We start from the raw sequence: 20,425 nt of genomic DNA, 5'->3' as shown, positions 1-20,425 counted from the left end.
TACACATAGAAAAAATAAAATAATAATAATAATAATAATAATAATAATAATAATAATAATAAACAAACGTATTATTTTTAATTTTATCATTAATATTGTGTAGAAATAACTTGGGGGTGCTGCAGTCCCACAGCTCCATGCACGAGCCGCCACTGATAATATACCTTATGGAGTGTTTAAAAAATATTTAAACGTTTAAGCTGAAAAAAGAAATGTTCATAAAAATGGTATTTAGCAGAGAAGCCAACAAGCGATTTTTTTTAATTGAAACAAATAACAAATAAACATTACCAGAGGCAAGATAGGTAACTTTTCTACGTATCAGGATATTTTTTTTTTTTAATTTTTAAAATTTTTTTATGTACTTTAAAGTTTTATTCCGTTCGAAAAAAACAAGTAGTGTCGAGTTGTAGAGTTACGAAGAAAACGTTAGCAACAAGAACCTGATGTCTTTGCAGTGTCATTTATGGCTTAAAACTCGACAAATAAACAAAATACGGAAAGATATTGACCCGATAGGTAGGTGCCACCGTGGGTGTCCGGAAAACTCGTCTCCCGTCTCCGGAAAACTCGTCCCCTTTCGCTAGGTAGGAAAACTGGTCCCTTATTGAATAAATATCGATTGAAAACACATTTTATGATCGTTCTTGAAGGAGATATTGTTTTTTTTAAATAGACTATAGCCCCCCCCCATAATATTTAAAAAAATATTTTTACTTGTTTAATATTTTTGTTTTTAAAAATAAAATCGATTTTCTAAGTGTCCGTTTTCAACCTAACTGGCTAAGTTCTTAGTGGTTTAACTTCTTTTAAAGCGTTTATTATCTTCATACAAAGTTAATTACACATTTTTTTGTTCTTATTTAAACGATGTTTTTTGGAGTCATAAAAACAATAATAAAAAACAAAACCAAAAAATTAAAAAACATGGAGCGATTCGATTTTTCGTTACTTTTTTGTTTTTTGTTTTTTTTAATTCTGATATTTTTTTTGTTATGTTTTTGTTTTCTCTCATACCAAATGCACTCATGCGTTATTTAAAATTATAATTTTATCAATTATCAACATTTATTGTCGTCCTGTCAAATTTTGCAAAAATTAACTAATAAATCAAAAACGAAATATTTTTTTGGCGCGAGAGATGCCATGTGCTAACAATCTCTCGTTAACTCATTTTTATTTTTTTTTAATTTTTACTTCAAAATTCTAAAATCAATCATTAAGAGAAAAAGTAATCACTAAATAAATTTATTAATCAATTTCATTGAAAACTCCGCTATCGTTTATCAAGAATCTTTTTAATTTCATTTTTTGTTGGTTGTTTTTCGGAGGGAGATATAGTTTTTACCCCCCCCCTCCCCTCTCTGTCTCTCTCTCTCTCTCTGTCTCTCTCTCTCTAAATTATATTTAAAAAATATTAAAATTTATTATTTTCTTTTTAAGTAATTTCTTTAATTTTTTATTTTTTAGCGATTATCAAGGCCCCTAAGATGTTATATACCGGACATTATTTCTCGTTCGCACGTAACACTCGACATGTTTTTTGTTTGTTTTCTCTATTTTTTTCTTTAACAAATAAACGATTCCAAATAAATTTAATAAACAACATAGTCGGCGAGGTAGAAAAATCGATTTTACCCTTTTATAAACAACAGTATATAAGTAAATTTTTTTTATATTAATATAAAAAAAAATATGCGGTCTCGTTTATGAACATAATAAACGCTTTAAAATAAGTGAAACCACTAAGAACTTAGCCAGTTAGGTAGAAAACGGACACTTAGAAAATCGATTTTGTTAAAAAAATCAACAAAAAAAAACATTAAACAAGTAAAAATATTTTTAAAAAAATATTAGTGGGGGCTATAGTTTATTTTAAAAAGACAATATCTCCTTCAAGGACGATCATAAAATATGTTTTCAATCGATATTTATTCAATAAGGGACCAGTTTTCCTACCTAGCGAAAGGGGACGAGTTTTCCCGAGACGAGTTTTCCCGAGACGAGTTTTCCCGAGACGAGTTTTCCCGGGACGAGTTTTCCTAAATTCAATTTAATATTATATAAATTGAAAAAAATATTTATTAAATTTATAAATTAAAATAATAACGGTTAATATTAAGAAAGCAATTAAAAACCTGAAATAGAAAAATTGAATTTCAAGTAAAATCAGTTAATTGCCATGTCGCAATTATGAACATATCCAAAACTGAAGAAGAAAGACTTTGGAAGAAATTCCAAAATCTGGCATCTTGAAGGAATAAATGATTAGAGTGAAAGGCTTTCCAGCATCTAGAGATCTCTGCAATTAAGTGGCAGGATTTCATTGCTAAACACGCTTGCCGGCTGTATGTACGTCAAGAGGCCACAAGTGCGATGAGTTTGTCAGAGCATATCACATTAAAATGATATAATTGTGTCCGTTAAAGGAAAAGGGGCAATACAATTTTTCTGCAATTAAAAAAGTACATAGAGTTTATAAAATATAGATTTTACTATAATAAACTTGTATTTTTCTGCAATTAAAAATAAATTATCACGTTTATAAAAATGTAGATTTTTTATTTGAAAAAAGCTTGTGTTTTCTGCAATTAAAAATAAAATATACAGTTTATAAATAAATAGATGTTCCTACTAAAAACATTTTTCGTTATGCAATAAAAAACTGCAAAAAAAACATTTAAAACTACTTTCAAATGCAAACAAAAATGAACCAGTTAATTAAATTTTTAAACTGAAGTAAATTTTATTCGCAAAACTAACATTTATTTATTGTATATTTGTTTAATCTTAATTATTTGTTTGCTTCTCTGCTAAATCTAAAAATATGGATTTTACTATAAAAATTAACTTTTATTTATTAATTTTTATTTATTGCGGACTATTATTCTCATATTTTTCTTAGTTTTTTTCACGACGTTTCGGCCAACTATTCCTCTGGCTTCCGTCAGGTGCTAACCGCGAAGGATAGGAACTCTTGAATTTCCTGACTGCATTCTCTTCAATTACTGCCTGCCGTAGTTGTTGTCGTCCCACCAGGTTTTGGCCAAGTAAGACTCTGGCTGGATTTGGATAGGATTGAAACCGCTATCTTCAGACAATTCTAACCTGGAACCGTAGAGATTTAACGTCTCTATCAACTGCGCCACGGGCCTTGGGCTAAAACGTGGTGAGACGACAACACCTATGGAAGGCAGTGAATGCAGTCAGGAGAGTTTCTATCCGTCGCGGTTACCACCTGACGAAGGCCAGAGGAATAGTTGGCCGAAACGTCGTGAAACAACTAATAAAAATTAATAAATAAAAGTTTAATAAATAAAAATTAATAAATAAAAGTTTAATAAATAAAAATTAATAAATCAAAGTTAATTAAATAAAAATTAATAAATAAAAATTAATAAATCAAAGTTAAACAAATAAAACTGAATAAATCAAAGTTAAATAAATAAAAATGAATAAATAAAAGTGAATAAATAAAAGTTAAATAAATAAAAGTTAATAAATAAAAGTTAAATAAATAAAAATGAATAAATAAAAGTTTTATAAATAAAAATGAATAAATAAAAGTTAAATAAATAAAAATTAATAAATAAAAGTTTAATAAATAAAAATGAATAAATCAAAGTTAATTAAATAAAAATTAATAAATAAAAGTTAAATAAATCAAAGTTAAACAAATAAAACTGAATAAATAAAAGTTAAATAAATAAAAGTTAATAAATAAAAGTTAAATAAATAAAAGTTAATAAATAAAGTTAAATAAATAAAAATTAATAAATAAAAGTTTAATAAATACAAATGAATAAATAAAAGTTAAATAAATAAAAATGAATAAATAAAAGCTTAATAAATAAAAATGAATAAATAAAAGCTTAATAAATAAAAATGAATAAATAAAAGTTAAATAAATAAAAAGAATAAATAAAAGTTAAATAAATAAAAATAAATAAATAAAAGTGAAATAATTAAAAATGAATAAATAAAAGTTAAATAAATAAAAATAAATAAATAAAAGTTAGATGAAAAAAAAGAATAAATAAAAGTTAAATAAATAAAAAATGAATAAATAAAAGTTAAATAAATAAAAATGAATAAATAAAGGTTAAATAAATAAAAATGAATAAATAAAAGTGAAATAAATAAAAATGAATAAATAAAAGTGAAATAAATAAAAATTAATAAATAAAAGGTAAATAAATAAAAATGAATGAATAAAAGTGAAATAAATAAAAATGAATGAATAAAAGTTAAATGAATAAAAATGAATGAATAAAAGTGAAATAAATAAAAATGAATAAATAAAAGTGAAATAAATAAAAATGAATAAATAAAAGTTAAATAAATAAAAATATATATATTTCTACATATAATATATATATATAAATGGCGTAATGTAAATAAAAGTATCTGGTAATTAGCGGCTTCTCTTCCAAGTTTTCGGATTTTGAATCATGCCCAAACGTATTTTATTTCTATTTTGGTAGATTGATAGTTGCTATTTCTTCCGATGAGTTAAGGGCAAAGAGATTCATTGATTGATATAATCATTAACTGAATGATTTTGATCTACAAAACAGATTTAAAAATTGTAAATGTCAACTGAATTGAAGTAATAAATTGTAAAATTGTAAAAATTATGGAATTTGTAATATAGACTTCATTATATGCTTTGTAATTACATTGAGCTTCTTAAATAAAGATTTGTATATATAAAAAAGAGATATAAGTGAATAAAAAATATTTCCATATATATATAAATATATATATATATATATATATATATATATATATATATCTGTAGAAATATATTTTCTTATGATATATACCAAACCTTATTTAAGAAGCTTAATATATTACATAGGAATATAGTGAATAAATGACAAAAATATATTCCAAAATTCATTATGTTGACCATCTTATAATTTATTCCTTTAATTCAGTTGACACTCAACAATTCTTGACAGCATCTGTTTCGTATCACAAAATTAATCACTCAATTATTGTATCAAACACTGAATCTATTATGCCCCTAACTCGTCAGAAAAAATAGCAACAATCAATCCGTCAAAAAGAAATAAAGTGTGATTTGACATGAAGAGGAAGAAAGACGACAAATATTAAGGAAGCAAAATGGAAACAAGTTATAATCATACTAACAATGTGTTTTTCAATCATACACTTTTCCCAAAAATTAATTTGAAATAAAGAATACATTTTAAAACACAATAATTTTGATAATTTGAAATCTTCATTTTTAATGAGATCTTCTGGATAACCATTTTTACTGACTATTTTCCTGATCCTATCTCTTTTCAGAGTAAAGTCTGCAAGGTCAATAACTCCTGGGAGCTCTATGAATCAAATTATGAATTAAATCAGGCTTTCGTTATTTGGGTAGAAAACATTCACAAAAGTTTGTTTCATGTAATTGATAGCGACAGTCAAAGGAATGATCAAATCTCAGTTTGAAATTCTCTTTCAAAGTAAAACGTATTAACGTGTCATAACGAATACCATGTAAACGGAGACAATTTTATTCAAATAATCAAAACGTAAAAGAATGAATCAATTAAGAGTCTGGATGTTAATGTAATATTTTACCATTTAAGATAAAACAAACTGAATGCAAATTGAATTTCATTTTTTATTTGCAGATATTCATGGTTGAATAATTTTGATGAAGTTGAACGGATCATTATATTTATAAACCTTTACTGGTCAACAGATTTATTTGAACTGATCATTTTTTTTATAAATATTAATTGGTCAACGGATGTATTTGAACTGATCATTTATTTATAAACATTTACTGGTGAAAAGATGTATTGGAACTGATCATTATTTTTCTAAACGTTTACTGATGAAAAGATGTATTTGAACTGATCATTTTTTTTATAAATATTAACTGGTCAACGGATGTATTTGAACTGATCATTTATTTCTAAACATTTACTGGTGAAAAAATGTATTTGAACTGATCATTATTTTTCTAAACATTTACTTGTGAAAAGATGTATTGGAACTGATAATTCTTTCTAAACATTTACTGGTGAACAGATGTATTTGAACTGATCATTTTTATAAACATTTACTGGTGAAAAGATGTATTCTTGTGAAATATGTGAATATTCTTGTTCTGATGAATCAGATTTAATAACACATACTAAAACTCACAGTGCAGAAAATGTATATTCTTGTGAAATATGTGAATATTATTGTTCAAATAAAACAAATTTAGTAATACATATAATAACTCACAGTGCAGAAGATGCAAATTCACGTGAAATACGTGAATATAATTGTTCTGATGAATCAAATTTAATGACACATATGAGAACTCGCACAGAGAAAAAGACATATTTATGCAAAGTGTGTGATTATTCTAGTTCTGAAAAGTCAGATTTAAAGTCACATATGAAAATTCACACTGGCGTGAAAACATATTCTTGTGAAGTGTGTGGATATACTTTCTCTAGGAAATCAGATTTAATGGAGCATACTAAAACTCACAATGGCGAAAAACCATATACTTGTAATATGTGTGAATATTCCTTTTCGTGGAAATCACATTTAGTTATGCATATGAGAACTCACACTAAAGAAAAGCCACATTCTTGTAGAATTTGTGATTATTCTTTTACTCGAAAGTCACATTTAATGATGCATATGAGAACTCACAGTGGTGAAAAGCCATATTCTTGTAAAATATGTGATTATTCTTTTACTCAAAAATCAAGTTTAGTGAGACATATGAAAACTCACAGTGGTGAAAAGCCATATTCTTGTAAAATATGTGATTATTCTTTTAATCGAAAGTCAAGTTTAGTGAGACATATGAGAACTCACAGTGGTGAAAAGCTATATTCTTGTAAAATATGTGATTATTCTTGTTCTAATAAATCAAATTTAATGACACATATGAGAACACACAGTGGGGAAAAGAAATAGTTTTGTATATCAAATCAAAAATAATTTTACGACATAAAGAATAATGAAAAATTTTCCCAAAATAATTGAAATAAGATCCAAAGCAGGGTTCATGCACTCTACAATAAAACAACTAAGAGTAACACCATGAATAACTAAATAAATAAATAAAAAACATGAAAACTTTTTTCCACAAATTGATTCAGCATTAAATTTAATGAAATAATTACATTAAAAAAAACCAATTTAAACACAACACTTTGTTATCTAAGGAGATTTTTTCAGAAAAAAACATTAAGTTTACATATTCAAAACCATATAAGTTTAACATGTTCAAAATGTATTAGTTTAACATATCCAAAAACATTAGTTTAACTTATCCAAAAAATATTAGTTGAACATATGAAAACATATTAGCTTAACATATTCAGCAGATATTAGTTTAACGTACCCCAAAAAACATAATAGTTTAACATATCCAAAAACATATTAGTTTAACATATCCTAAAATATTAGTTTAACATATCCAAAAACATATTGGTTTAACATATTCGAAAACATTTTTTTAAATATATTAAACTAATATGTTTTTTTTAAATATATTAAACTAATATGTTTTTTTTAAATATGCTAAACTAATATGTTTTTTAAATATATTAAACTAATATGTTTTTTTGGAATATGTTAAACTAATATGCTTTTGGAATATGATAAACTAATATGATTTTTGGATATGTTAAAGTAATGTGTTTTTGAATATACAAAAAACATATTAGTTTAACATATTCCCAAAACATATTTGTTTAACATATCCCAAAATCATGCTGAAAAGAAGTTCATTGCAATGATGTACGAGGAACACATAAAACCTTCATTTCCGAAATTTGTAAAAATATATAAAAACCGATAATATTTTTAAGTTATAGACATTTTTAGTAAAATCAACTTTCTTAATAAAGGATAATCGTAAAATACTTCCATACAAGAATACACTTCATCCGTACATACACACCATCAATAAGATTATGCAATAAAACAGTCAAACAAATAATATCAGAAAAATGTCTGCTGCGAACCAAAACAAAACAGTCGGCAAAATAAACACCAATAATTTCTATTGTAGAAACTGACCATGTATGCAAACCTACGCCAATAATTTCTATTATAAAAACGGGACCTATATCAATACCAACACCAATAATTCTATACAATAAAACTGAACATATATGACCACCAACACCAATAATTTCAATTGCAAAAAAACTGGATGTATATGACAACTAACACAAATAATGTCAAGGTGCAAAAACCGGAGTATATAAAAACTAACACTATTGAACAAACCTGGACATATATGACAACCAACATCAATAATTTCAAAATGCAAAAAACTGGACACATATGACATGCAACACCAATAATTTCAAGATGCAAAAAACTGGACGTATATGACATGCAACTCCAATAATTTATATTGCAAAAAACTGGACGCATATTACAAGCAACACCAATAATTTCTATTGCAAAAAAACTCGACGTATATGACAACCAACACCAATAATTTCAAGATGCAAAAAACTGGACATATATGACAAGTAACACCAATAATTTCAGGATGCAAAAAAACTGGACGCATATGATAAGCAACACCAATAATTTCAAGATGAAAAAAATTGGACGCATATGATAAGCAACACCAATAATTTCAAGATGAAAAAAACTGGACGTATATGACAACCACCAGCAATAATTTCTATTGCAAAAAACTGGACTCATGACAGCCAATACCAATAATTTCACGATGCAAAAAACTGGACGCATATGATAAGCAACACCAATAATTTCAAGATGCAAAAAAATCCATTTCTTTTATTTTATATATTTTTCATTCCCAATTTTTAATTAGAATTTTAACTGTTTCTTTTCTTTAATTAATTAACAGATTGGAAATAAAATTATTAATTTTTACCAACGTCTGACTCATTAAATGCTTCAAACCTTTTATATATTTTTATTCCCAATTTTTAATTAGATTTTCAACTGTTTCTTACTTTAATTAAAAGATTGGAAATAAAATTATTTCTTTAAATATATTTGTGTTCTTTTATTCATTCAAGATTGAAAGTCACAGATAAATAAACATTACATTTGAAAATTCAGTATAGAAATTATTATAAAAATTTCTCAGTTGTATCTTTGTGAAACATGAACAAGTTTATGACACGTGTAAAATGTGCAGATGTAAACTTTCTAAACCCGTAAACTGTATTTCGTTATTTTTATCAGATTATGATTTTACCATTTTATGTCCAGTATCAAAAGTTGTAATTCAATTCAGAGGTCTTTGTATCTTAGAGTTTTTTTTCACTTTCACGGTAAAGTCTAGAGTCCTCTGTTCAGGTCAGCGATTATGTAGTTCACACAGTGGCGTATCAAGGGCGGGGCGGGGATCGGTCCGCCCCGGGAGAGACGTTCAAAGGGGCAGCATTTTGAGAGGGTAAAAACGAAAAAAATAAAAAAAAATGAAAGCTAACAAAAAATCTGAAATTTTATGCCGAAAAGGTTGTAAAACATCGGGACTTGTAGAGATATCGGCATCAGAAAAATGTATCCCTATTTTATAAGCGGCACACGTCAGGGGCGGCATTTTAAGAAGTTAAAATAGACAATAGAAAAAATAAATAAAAGCTAACAAAAAATCGGATTTTTTTACCGAAAGTTTGTAAAAACTCAGAACTTTAGGAGGTATCGAAAGCAGAAAAATGTGTCCCTATTTTACGAGCAGCCCATGTCAGGGGGCGCTGCATTTTGAGGTGAGTAAAAATAGAAAATAGAAAGAAAAAAAAGAAAAATAAAAGCTAACAAAATATCTGAAATTTTATACTTTGGACGTATTGGAATCGGACACATGTTTCCCTATTTTACAAGCGGCACATATCAGGTGGCGGCAGTTTGTAAGGATAAAATAGAAAATTTTGAAAAATACAAATAAATAAAAGCTAACAAATTTGAAATTTTATACCGAAAAGGTTGTAAAAAAATCGGAACTTTTTGAGGTATCGGAATCGAAAAAATGTGTCTCTAATTTTCGATTCAAAAACCGATTGTTTGGCATTTATAATTTATTTCTTCTTTTTTACATGGTAGTCACCACTTATCAAGACCCGTAAGCCAGTTGGGGATAAAGGCTATTGCGCATACATTAATCAATGGGATAATATCGTATTAATCGTTAGTAATGGAGATTTGATCAAATGTCTTACTTAAAGGAGTGGTTTATCAGAAATTTATTTATATTGGACTTGAAGACATCCAAGTGGTAGTCAGGTAGGAAACAGGCAAACGAAAGAGAGTTCCACAGGCGTGGACTTCTAAGAAAGAAGCTTTGTTTATGGAATCTGCGCTTTGATTTAGGCAGAGATAAAGAGTGGGGAAATTTTTTGACAGTGGTTTCAGGTGGACGGGTGTTTTTCGTGAAAGATTTGTGAGGGATTACCAGAGATTGGAGCTCAGACATCTGCCACGGAAGTAACGATAAAACAAAGACAGGCTCGCAACGTCTCTTCTGTGTGAGAGAGGTTGCAGGGAAGAGAAAGGGGCACCCCCACTAGGCTACGAAGGCTATTTTGTACTCTATCAAGGCAGCATAAGTTTTTAACAGCTCCTAGCCAGATGTGGCAGCAGATTTCCATCCTTGGACGTACCTGGCTTTTATATAGATAGAGAATTGCAGCAGCAGTGAGATATCTACTGGAGCGGTAAAAGGATCCCACCATTTTCCCAGCGAACTTGACAACAGACGATGTACATGTTCCATTTCAGATTAGCAGTAAAGGTCAATCCCAGAAGCTTGTCAAAACATAAAGCCTTCCCAAGACGAGAGCCATCCATTTCAATTGATGTCAGATGGGGCAGGGCGTTGATGATGTAAAGATAGGAGCTTGGTTTGAGATGCATTAAAAGTAACCAGCCATCTCTTCCCTCATTGTACCACGCGCTTAAGATCAGAGGAGAGAGAATCAGAGAGAACTTTGTCATTTACGGCCTTTGATGTGTTGCCATAGATGGTCGTGTCGTCAGCATAGATGTCAATGAATGATTTAAGTATGTGTTTAGGGAGATCATTAATGTAGATCAGGAAGAGAGTTGGGCCTAGGATGGACCCCAGAAGGACTTCAGCATTAATACTGTGGGCTTCTGAAAGCAGTTGATCTATATGTACTTAGGCCATCTTATCACTCATGAGGAATACACCCCTGCAAAATACAGGCTATCATAGAGATGCCTCTTCCCGAAAATAAAAGACATATTGATTTTTGGGACGAACCAATTACCTATATAAATTCATAGCGGAATATTCGGAGGTAACTACACCGCGAAGAAAACTCCTACACAACGATGCACTCTGGTCATTTGAAAAACCTCAAATAAAGGCTGTAGTGTAGAGAAATTAAAATATATAATAACATTTTTTTTTAATTCTATGATCCTTCTAAAGAAATAAAAGTTACCACTGATGCTGGCAATGACGTGCACGCACTTCTACAACAAAAACATAATGAAACATGGCTACCTGTATCATACGCATCACGATCGACAACTCCTGCTGAACAAAACTATTGTCCTATTGAATTGGAAACACTTAGCATAGTGTTTGCCTGTAACAAATTTCACCAATTCATCTATGGAAGAAAATTTTATATTGAAAACGATCATAAACCATTAAAACAGATTAAAAAAAATCAATCACGAAAAACTCTCCGAGAATACAAAGATTTTTCATGGCACTCGAAAAATATGGATTTAAAGTGTTATATATCCCAGGTTGAGAATCCGTAATTGCTGATGTATTATCGCGTACATATATATGGGACAGCACACAAGAGATACCTGATATGTTGATGGACAAATATATCCACACGATTCTAAAACAATACGACCAAAAACTTGACGTCCATCGAGATGCGTATAAAATATGCAACGTCAAGTCGGCCAGAAAATAACGAGGTACCACTCAAAATAGCGCCGTATATGCCAGTTCGGGATGAAATATCGGTTTGTAAAGGACTAGTACTAAAAGGTACCCGAATAGTGATCCTCACCTCTTTAAGAAAAGAACCCTACAAAAGATCCATACGGGACACTTAGAAATAGAGAAATGCATTGCACGAGCAAAGGAAGTCATATATTGGATCAACGTAAATCATCAGATAACAGAAATGATAGGCACATGTGCACACACTGTTTAAAATCATAGAAACCAACAACCGTTAGAATCTCTAATGCACCATAAAATACCAGTAACACCATGGGCGTAAGTTTCGGCGGACATTTTTTATTTATACAATAAAGCATATGTAGTAATAATAGACTACGCAACGAGATACTTTGATATCCACAAACTTGATGAATGTAAATTATGCACAGTGATTCAAGAAAATTAAAAAAAACACTTTTCGCAAAATTTGCTTTTCCACAAATTGCGATCAGCGAAAAGGACCATAGTTCGCATCATCAGAATTTATACGATTTTTTGCTAAAGATTGGGATTTACTAGTACTAGTAGAAAGAAACTATAAAAAGGACAATAATAAAGTCATATAAAAGCAACCAAGACCCATATGGCACTAAGAACGCTTAGGACAAACCTTCTTAACTTCATGCATAATAAAGCAATGAAAAGGCATAAAGTAGATAAAAAAGTCTAAAGAACTGTCAACACTAAGCAAAGACACTGTTCGTATTCGCTCCCAAGGAAAATCGAACCTGAAAGGTAAAATTGTTAAGAAAACTAAAACAACTCTCTTCCTGATCTACATCAATGACCTCCCTAACCACATACTTAAATCATTCGTTGACATCTATGCTATCCCTGAGTGGCTTCCGGACCTTGATAAGTGATGACCACTGTGTAAAAAAAAGAGCCTCGTTCGTATTTAGCAAAAACAGAACAAGGAAAATGTTAAAGATTTAACAGGTGCCCCTCTTAAAAACACATAAAAATCCAGCACGTAAACTTACACACGACTATGAAAAGATAGTCAGTCAAGAAAATAGTCCAAGACAAGCCGTACGACAAACGGGGACAGAAAGGAGAATAACAACAAGAAACTTCACAACGAGGCTTCCAGTCAGATAATTTAACACTAATTAAATACATATAAAATAAAAATAAAAACTCTTTTATTTTTAGTTAAAAACTAATGTTATATACATCAAGTAACACGAGTTATCTCCCCTTGATTGGGATTACTCCCACCATCAATATTGCCTGCAACCTCCCACCACACAATCACGTGGTATATCGTATTAGCAAAAACTACTACTCCTTCTTAGTGTTAATAAAGCTTTCGTCCCGTTCACACGTGGGTCTTTCTCTTCTCTCCATGTTCTCACTAACCCTTTACTAATACAGTCCACATAATTCAACAGATGTGAGCACAAAAGCCAGAAACATGTACTGCAGTTTTATTGCTGTTCGCTGAGTGCGGATTGCATTTTTAAACAATTAAAATTGTAAATTAAGTTTGAAATAATAAGGGAAGATCAGCATAAGTTTAACTGAATCGGTTTTGATAACAATAAGTTTTGATAACAATAAGTTTTGATAACAATAAGTTTTGCTAACAATAAGTTGCAAGTTTCATAATGTAATTATAGGTACGGGCAAAATGAATGCCGATGCTCAAAATGTATAAACATTTTGACCCCTGTCATGCTGTGTTGTGCATGGATGTGTAAGAATAAGATTAGAACACGTGTGTTTGGTTGGTAAGAAGGGAACTGAATAATGGCGCCCCGTTTTATTGATTAATTGCTATGTGCATGCGTGAGTGCATACAAATGTTAGATCACGAAACCAGAACGAAAGAGTCTATATAAAAGTTACTGAAGCGAAAGAGCAGCGCTATCATTACATCTCCCTTTCTCTGAAAACAAAGATGACTTAGGTATGTAAAACAAAACAAAGAAAATGGAAAAGCTGGTTCAGGGTAGACTGCCTGAACAGCTACAGCGAAGCAGGGGATTATTCTGCCCCATGAGATGTTTGCTGGGAGGTTATGAGTGTGTGCTCACCATAAGTTCATTTTTGATGGTGGTCGTACCACCCTACCACTACGGGTACGTTTTTGAGTGTCATTTGGTATGTTTGGGGATGCACACACACAAGTGGATCCACAGACGTCGCACATTTTGTGGAGCTGTGTTGGGGAGGTCTTGCGACATTTGTGGGGTATGCGTCACTGGAATATTTCTTATGTGTTGTCGGTTTCTTCGCAGCAGCACATGCCCATTGACATTCTCCAGGAGATAGGAACGGTGACCATCTACCTGGGATACTACAGTCGCTGGGTCCCAGCTTCCAGACAAAAGATTCTGTACCCTTACTCGTTGACCATGGTATAGGGGTGATAGATCTTCCTTAAGTGCATGTCGGTCAAAATACCTCTTTTGGTTCTGCTGGCGTTGTTGGAATGCGCTGTATACCTGATACTAATCATGGTTGTCGTTTCTGATTTTGGTGATCAGTGGAGATTGGATTCGTCTATCCATGAGTAGTTGTGCAGGGCTTGGTATGACACTTGAAATTGGGCTGCAGCGCCAGTGCAGCAGTGCGATCTTAGGAGTTGGTCCCGACTGTTTGGCTTTCTTGAAAATATTCTTGATAGTCCTTATTTGGCGTTCTATGAAGCCATTCTCCTGTGGTCTCCGAGGTGAAGTGGTCTCATGATAGAAGCCCCATTCTTTGTCGAATTCGTGATAGAGATGACTTGAACAGTGTGGTCCGTTATCGCTGACTATCATTGATGGTATGCCAAACTCTGAGAAGATTTGGCGTGTGATGTTCACTATGACACTGCTTGGTGAATGATCAGGTAGGCGTTTGACTATAGGATACTTTGAGTAATAGTTAGCTATGATAAACCATTGACTTCCGTAAAGATCAAACAGGTCTGTGCCAACTACGTCCCATGGCTTTGTTAGGATGTCATGTTGCATTAGCGGCTCTTGCATTTGGGAGGGCTGATGCTGTTGACAGATGCTGCATGACTTTGTGAACTGTTCAATGTCTTTGTTTATGTTTACCCAGTGAACAGTGTCCTTGGCAAGGAGTTTTGTGTTCTCTTGTCCTAAATGAGAAGCATGTAGTTGTTCTAATATGTCTTTTTGAAATGTCTGGGGGATGACTATTTGTTGTCCTTTGAGAGCAATTGAGAGCTGATCTCTTAGGCCCCAGAACACTATAATGTCAATGGGCAGCTGCTAGATTGTCTCTGGCCATCCCGTGATGATGGTCTCTCTCAGCAGGTTAAGCAGATGATCCGCTGTCGTACACTGTCTTAGCTGGTCGATGTAATTAGTGTAAAAACGAACTGTATCAACCCGGACATCAAGTTCGATAGGGTCCGCATTACAAGATGGTGGTAGGTGAGATAAACCATCAGCCAAGATGTTGTCAGATCCCTTGTTATATGTGAGCCTGAAGTTGTATCCTTGGAGTTTTATTAGCATTCTTTGCAGACGTGCCGGGGTTGAGGTGAGCGGTTTGTCGATGATCACAGTGAGTGGTTTGTGGTCAGTGACGAATTGGAAATTGTGGCTATAAAGGTATGTGTGGAACCTTTGTGTGCCAAATACGATAGCCAGTAGCTCCAGTTCGATACATGCGTATCTCTGTTCTGTCTGTGTGAGGCTCTTGCTAACATATGTGACAGGCGATAGATTGCCATCCTCATCTGGTTGTAGCAGAGCTGCACCGATTCCATTTAAACTCGCATCAAAGTGCATGTATATCGGTTTTTAGGGTCAAATTTTTTTTTTAATTCAATTTTCACCCCAAACAAGGCACAGTGCCACTTTGAAGCAGGGGACTACTATTAGGGACTTAATTAGCGGGGTATTATGAAGGGAGATGAGTAGACACATGTTTGTTAACATTACACTTGAACTTCTGCATATCATTGCAGTTATGAAAGCAGAATCCCGGAAGGGAGTTCCAAAGACCCGCAGTTCTGGGGAAGAAACTATTGGAGTAAAAGGCTTTCTTGCACCTAGGGATCTCTACTGTAAAGGGACGAGACTTAGTAGCTTGTTGGGTTTGTCGGGGGTAGTTACGTCGGGGAGGTACAAGTGTTTGCATTGGTCAGAGCATTCACCATTAAAGTATTTGTAGAACAGGAACAGGGATGCAACATCTCGTCGATGGGACAGAGGCTGAAGCCTAGATGACAGTTCAGGACCTATCAGGTTGGCGACTCTCTTTTGAACCCTGTCCAGGAGCGAGAGGTAAGCAGCAGATGCACCAGCCCAGATGTGACAACAATACTCCATACATGGGAGAAGGGTTGCCTTATAGAGATATAGGATACTGTCAGGCGTAAGTAGTTGTCTAGCACGGTAGAGGGAGCCAACCTTCCTTGCAGCAGCATTGGCAATGCTCTCAATGTATCTATTCCAGTTCATATTCTCTGTAAACGTTAGGCCGAGGAGTTTAAAAGAAGTGCTTTCAGGCAATGTGGTCTTGGCCATTGCTATTGGTGGTAGAGAAGGTTTCTTTTAGTTATTGAAAAATAGTGGAGCAAATACGTTTCGGATACTTCACTTTTTATATTTTTGAAAGCTTCCTCATCCTGTGGTTCCCACTGGAAATCAGAGTCCTTGCGTAATCGGTCACGCAACACTGCTGTCTTGGAACTGAAGTCCTTGACAAAACGAGACAGGTATGGCATCATACCCAAGAATTGTTGTAGTTCCGTCTTGTTATGTGGTTCAGGCATTTTCTGTAGGTCACGTACATTCGCCGCGTCTAGTTTTAATCCGGTGTGTGTACAGGTTTCCAAAAAAAGATATTTCACGGCATTTTATCTTGCACTTCTCCGAGTTCAAGGTAAGGCCTTCTTCAGTAGCGAACTTCATGAAATGTCTTAGATTTTCGTCATGTTCCTGCTCTGTCGACCCATATATGGTGATATCGCCAGCTATACCACAAGCACTTGTGCATTTCTCGAGTAGTCTGTCCATCTCGAGTTGGTAGATATCCTGACTGACACACACACCGAATGGCAGTCGTTCAAAACAATACCTTCCAAATTGTGTTTGGAAAGTTGTTAGCGGCTGACTTTCAGGGTCGAGCTTTATAGACCAGCACCCAGACTTAGCGTCGAACTTTGAGAAGAATTTTGCTTCTGCAGATCGGTGGTTGAGCTCCTCGACAGTTGGAATTTGGTGGTATGGCTGTATGAGAGCTTTGTTTAGCGCTCGTGGGTTTAAGCAAAGCCTAATTGTGTTGTCATGTTTGATGACATAAGTGAGAGAGCTTACCCAGTTTGTGGGTTCGTTAATGCGGCGAATGACTCCTTGCAATTCTATCTTGTCGAGGTCCGATTTGATTTGTCCGCGCATGGCTATAGGTGTCCTTCTCGGTGGGTCTATGTGGCATGGTACATTGGGGTTGACAACAATATGGCTGCCCTGGTATATCAACCACATAGAATTGGGTATCCAGCCATGGGGAGTTTTTATACTTGCACCTAAAAGTTGTGGTGCCATAACAGTTTATCCTGGTATTGTTGTAGGCTGTTAACAGACATTGTGTTGAGGTGAGTGATCCGGGCATTGAATTTCCGGCTTCATCTATACTGCTAGGGTACATGTTGCGGAATATGCGGATAGGCAATGTATTTGCTTGTGCCCCTGAATCTACTTTCAGGGTGAAGGTACGAGTGCCTGGGTGATCCTTTAGCTTGATGCTTAGATCAAAAAATGCCTCATTTCGAGGATCTTTTGCTGACTTTCCGCTGTTAGTTGTGATGGAGCTAAAGGTGAGGTTCTCCATTGCTGTGCCTGTGTCAGTCATGTCTTGGTCATCCTGTTTGGCGACGCTGTTTATTTTCTTGCCAAACTCCCGTTGTTGGTTATGACTGTTATGCCAGGGCCTTCCTTGTTGTCTTTCGGTGTTGTGCTTACTGCTTCCCTGAGACGCAAACCTGTTTTTTCACATGTGTGGCATATATCATTTTTGGGTAGTGTTCTTTGCCAAAACGGTGACTGCGTCCACAATTCTTGCAGGTTTGTCCGCGTTTTTGGTCAATCCCTTGTAACTGGTGTGTACCACGGCTTACTGCGGCTATATATGGTGATTCCTGTAACTGGTGGAGCTGGTTGACATACATTGCTGAAGCCTCGTGTGAACGGGCTAATATAACAGGTTCCTCGATTCTGCAACCCTTCGGTTTGTTTAACAGTTCTTTTTGCAGTTCGAGTATTGGTGTGCTGGCAGTTAGTAACTTGACGAGGTGTTCGTTTAATTCGTCGGCACTGAAATCACATTTCTTTGCCAATAGTCGACATCTGTTGATGTCGGTTGTTTCATTTGGTCTCTTCTGGTATTTTCCGAGTTCAAGTCTACAAACGCGGTGATTTGTTTCCGGTTCTAGCTGCTCCAAAAATGCGGCAAATATGATTTGTGGATCCTTGCGATCATCATCCGGTCGCGAGAAGTATTAGAGGGGCTTTATCCTCGTGTTTCGTCGCTTTGACGGTGAAGTAAAGTTCCATTCGTTGTCGAAATAGTTTGAATGATTTGGCAATACATGTCAAACCCCAATCAAAACTAAGGACTTGTGATGAAATTGTGGCCATTGCGATAAGAAAGTGTGAAGAAAAAAGGAACAGAAATGTTTTCTCAATCATTAAATCATTTCTCTCCGATAGGCTCATAAGAGTAGTGGTAGATGGACAAAAATCGGAGGCCTGCAATATAAATGCTGGAGCCCCTCAGGGGTCAATCCTGGGCCCAACTCTCTTCCTGATCTACATCAATGACCTCCCTAAACACATACTTAAATCATTCGCTGACATCTATGCTGATGACACGACCATCTACGGCAACACATCAAAGGCTGTGAATGACAAAGTTCTCTCTGATTCTCTCTCCTCTGATCTCGAGGGCGTGGTTCAGTGGGGGGGAGATGTGGCTGGTTACCTTTAATGCATCCAAAACAAAACTCATATCCTTACATCATCAACGCTCTGATCCCCATCTGGCATCAATTGTGATGGATGGCTCTCGTCTGGGTGAGGCCCCGTGTTTTGACAAGCTTCTGGGTTTGACCTTTACTCCTGATCTGAAATGGAACATGTACATCAAGTCTGTTGCCAAGGTCGCTGGAAAGATGGTGGGATCCTTCTGCCGCTCCAAAAGATATCTCACTACTGATGCAATTCTCTATCTATATAAAAGCCAAGTATGTCCAAGGATGGAATACTGTTGCCATATCTGGGCAGGAGCTGCTAAAAACAGCCTATCCTGCCTTGACAGAGTACAAAAAAGACTTCGTAGCTTAGTGGGCGATGCCCTTTTCTCTACCCTGCAACTTCTCTCCCACAGAAGAGACGTTGCGAGCCTATCCTTGTTTTATCGTTATTTCCATGGCAGGTGCACCTCTGAACTCCAATCTCTGGTCCCCCCTCGCCAATCATTCACGAAAAACACCCGTCTAGCTGAATCCACTGTGAAAATTTTCCCCCACTCTATATCTGTGCCTAAATCAAAACGTGGATTCCATGAACAAAGCTTCTTTCTTAAAACTGCACGCCTGTGGAACTCTGTTACATCTGCCTGCTTCCCACCGGACTACAACTTGGATGTCTTCAAGTCCAACGTTAACAAATTCCTAATGAACCGCCGCCTTAAGTAAACACTTCATCAAATCTCCACACTAACGTAATGTACTTGCAATAACCCTTATCCCTGAGTGGCTTCCGGGTCTTTATAAGTGGTGATCACTGTGTAAAACAAAAAGATAATTTGTGTGACGTTGGAGGCTAAAAAAAGTTCATTCAGCGAGAGATAAAAAAATCGTTTTTTTGTTGCTTTTTCTTACTCGCTGTTTTACCTTTTTTTAATTGTCTGTGACGTCATAAGATTGTGTGTTGTATGATAATATCGCTTGCCACCATGTCATGCTGTGTTGTGCATGGATGTGTCAGAATAAGATTGGAACACGTGTGTTTGGTTGGTAAGAAATTTAGAGATTAAGTGTGATTAAGCAGAGGGAGTACAGACCTACGAGTGAGAGGTACTTGGAAGGAACAGGAAAGGATTTCTGATTTTGATTGGATTGTCGGGGTAAGCGCGTACGCAGATCCCACACTTAAAAATAGCACGTCTGAGTCGTCCACATTTGGGAAGATCGCAAATGTCAACCCAACCGCAGTGGCGCAGTGCAATGGATGGGCCTCGCTCTGGGGGAATGGCCTTAATGATCACCGTTACTCCTACGTAAGGTAAGGCTATTTATTTGCTCCCCCACTGAGCAAATTAGGCACAAAGCCGTTTTTTAATGTGGAGAGAGAGAGGGAAGAGGGAGGGAAAAGGGAACCGGGCCTTATTTACGTAAGGTAAGTATAATTGTTTATGTGGTGCCTACCACTGTTTTTATATCTTCTACACTTGCCACCGACAAACACCAATAACAAACTAAAATACCTCCAT

At 34.2% G+C, this 20,425-nt stretch overlaps 1 non-coding gene across 1 annotated transcript; it reads right to left on the bottom strand.

The window, feature by feature from the left end:
• Positions 1-20,054: 20,054 nt before the first annotated feature.
• On the bottom strand, positions 20,055-20,225 carry LOC145271686 (U1 spliceosomal RNA). The gene has a single exon (XR_013866080.1). It is a non-coding gene; the product is annotated as a U1 spliceosomal RNA (small nuclear RNA).
• Between the last annotated feature and the right edge of the window lie 200 nt (positions 20,226-20,425).

Source organism: Euprymna scolopes, chromosome 46 (genome assembly GCF_053919585.1).
Source record: "Euprymna scolopes isolate OS-2025 chromosome 46, ASM5391958v1, whole genome shotgun sequence".
Lineage (NCBI taxonomy): Eukaryota > Metazoa > Mollusca > Cephalopoda > Sepiida > Sepiolidae > Euprymna > Euprymna scolopes.
The sequence above is the reverse complement of the archived record's forward strand: the minus strand, read 5'-3'. Positions and strand labels throughout refer to the sequence as shown.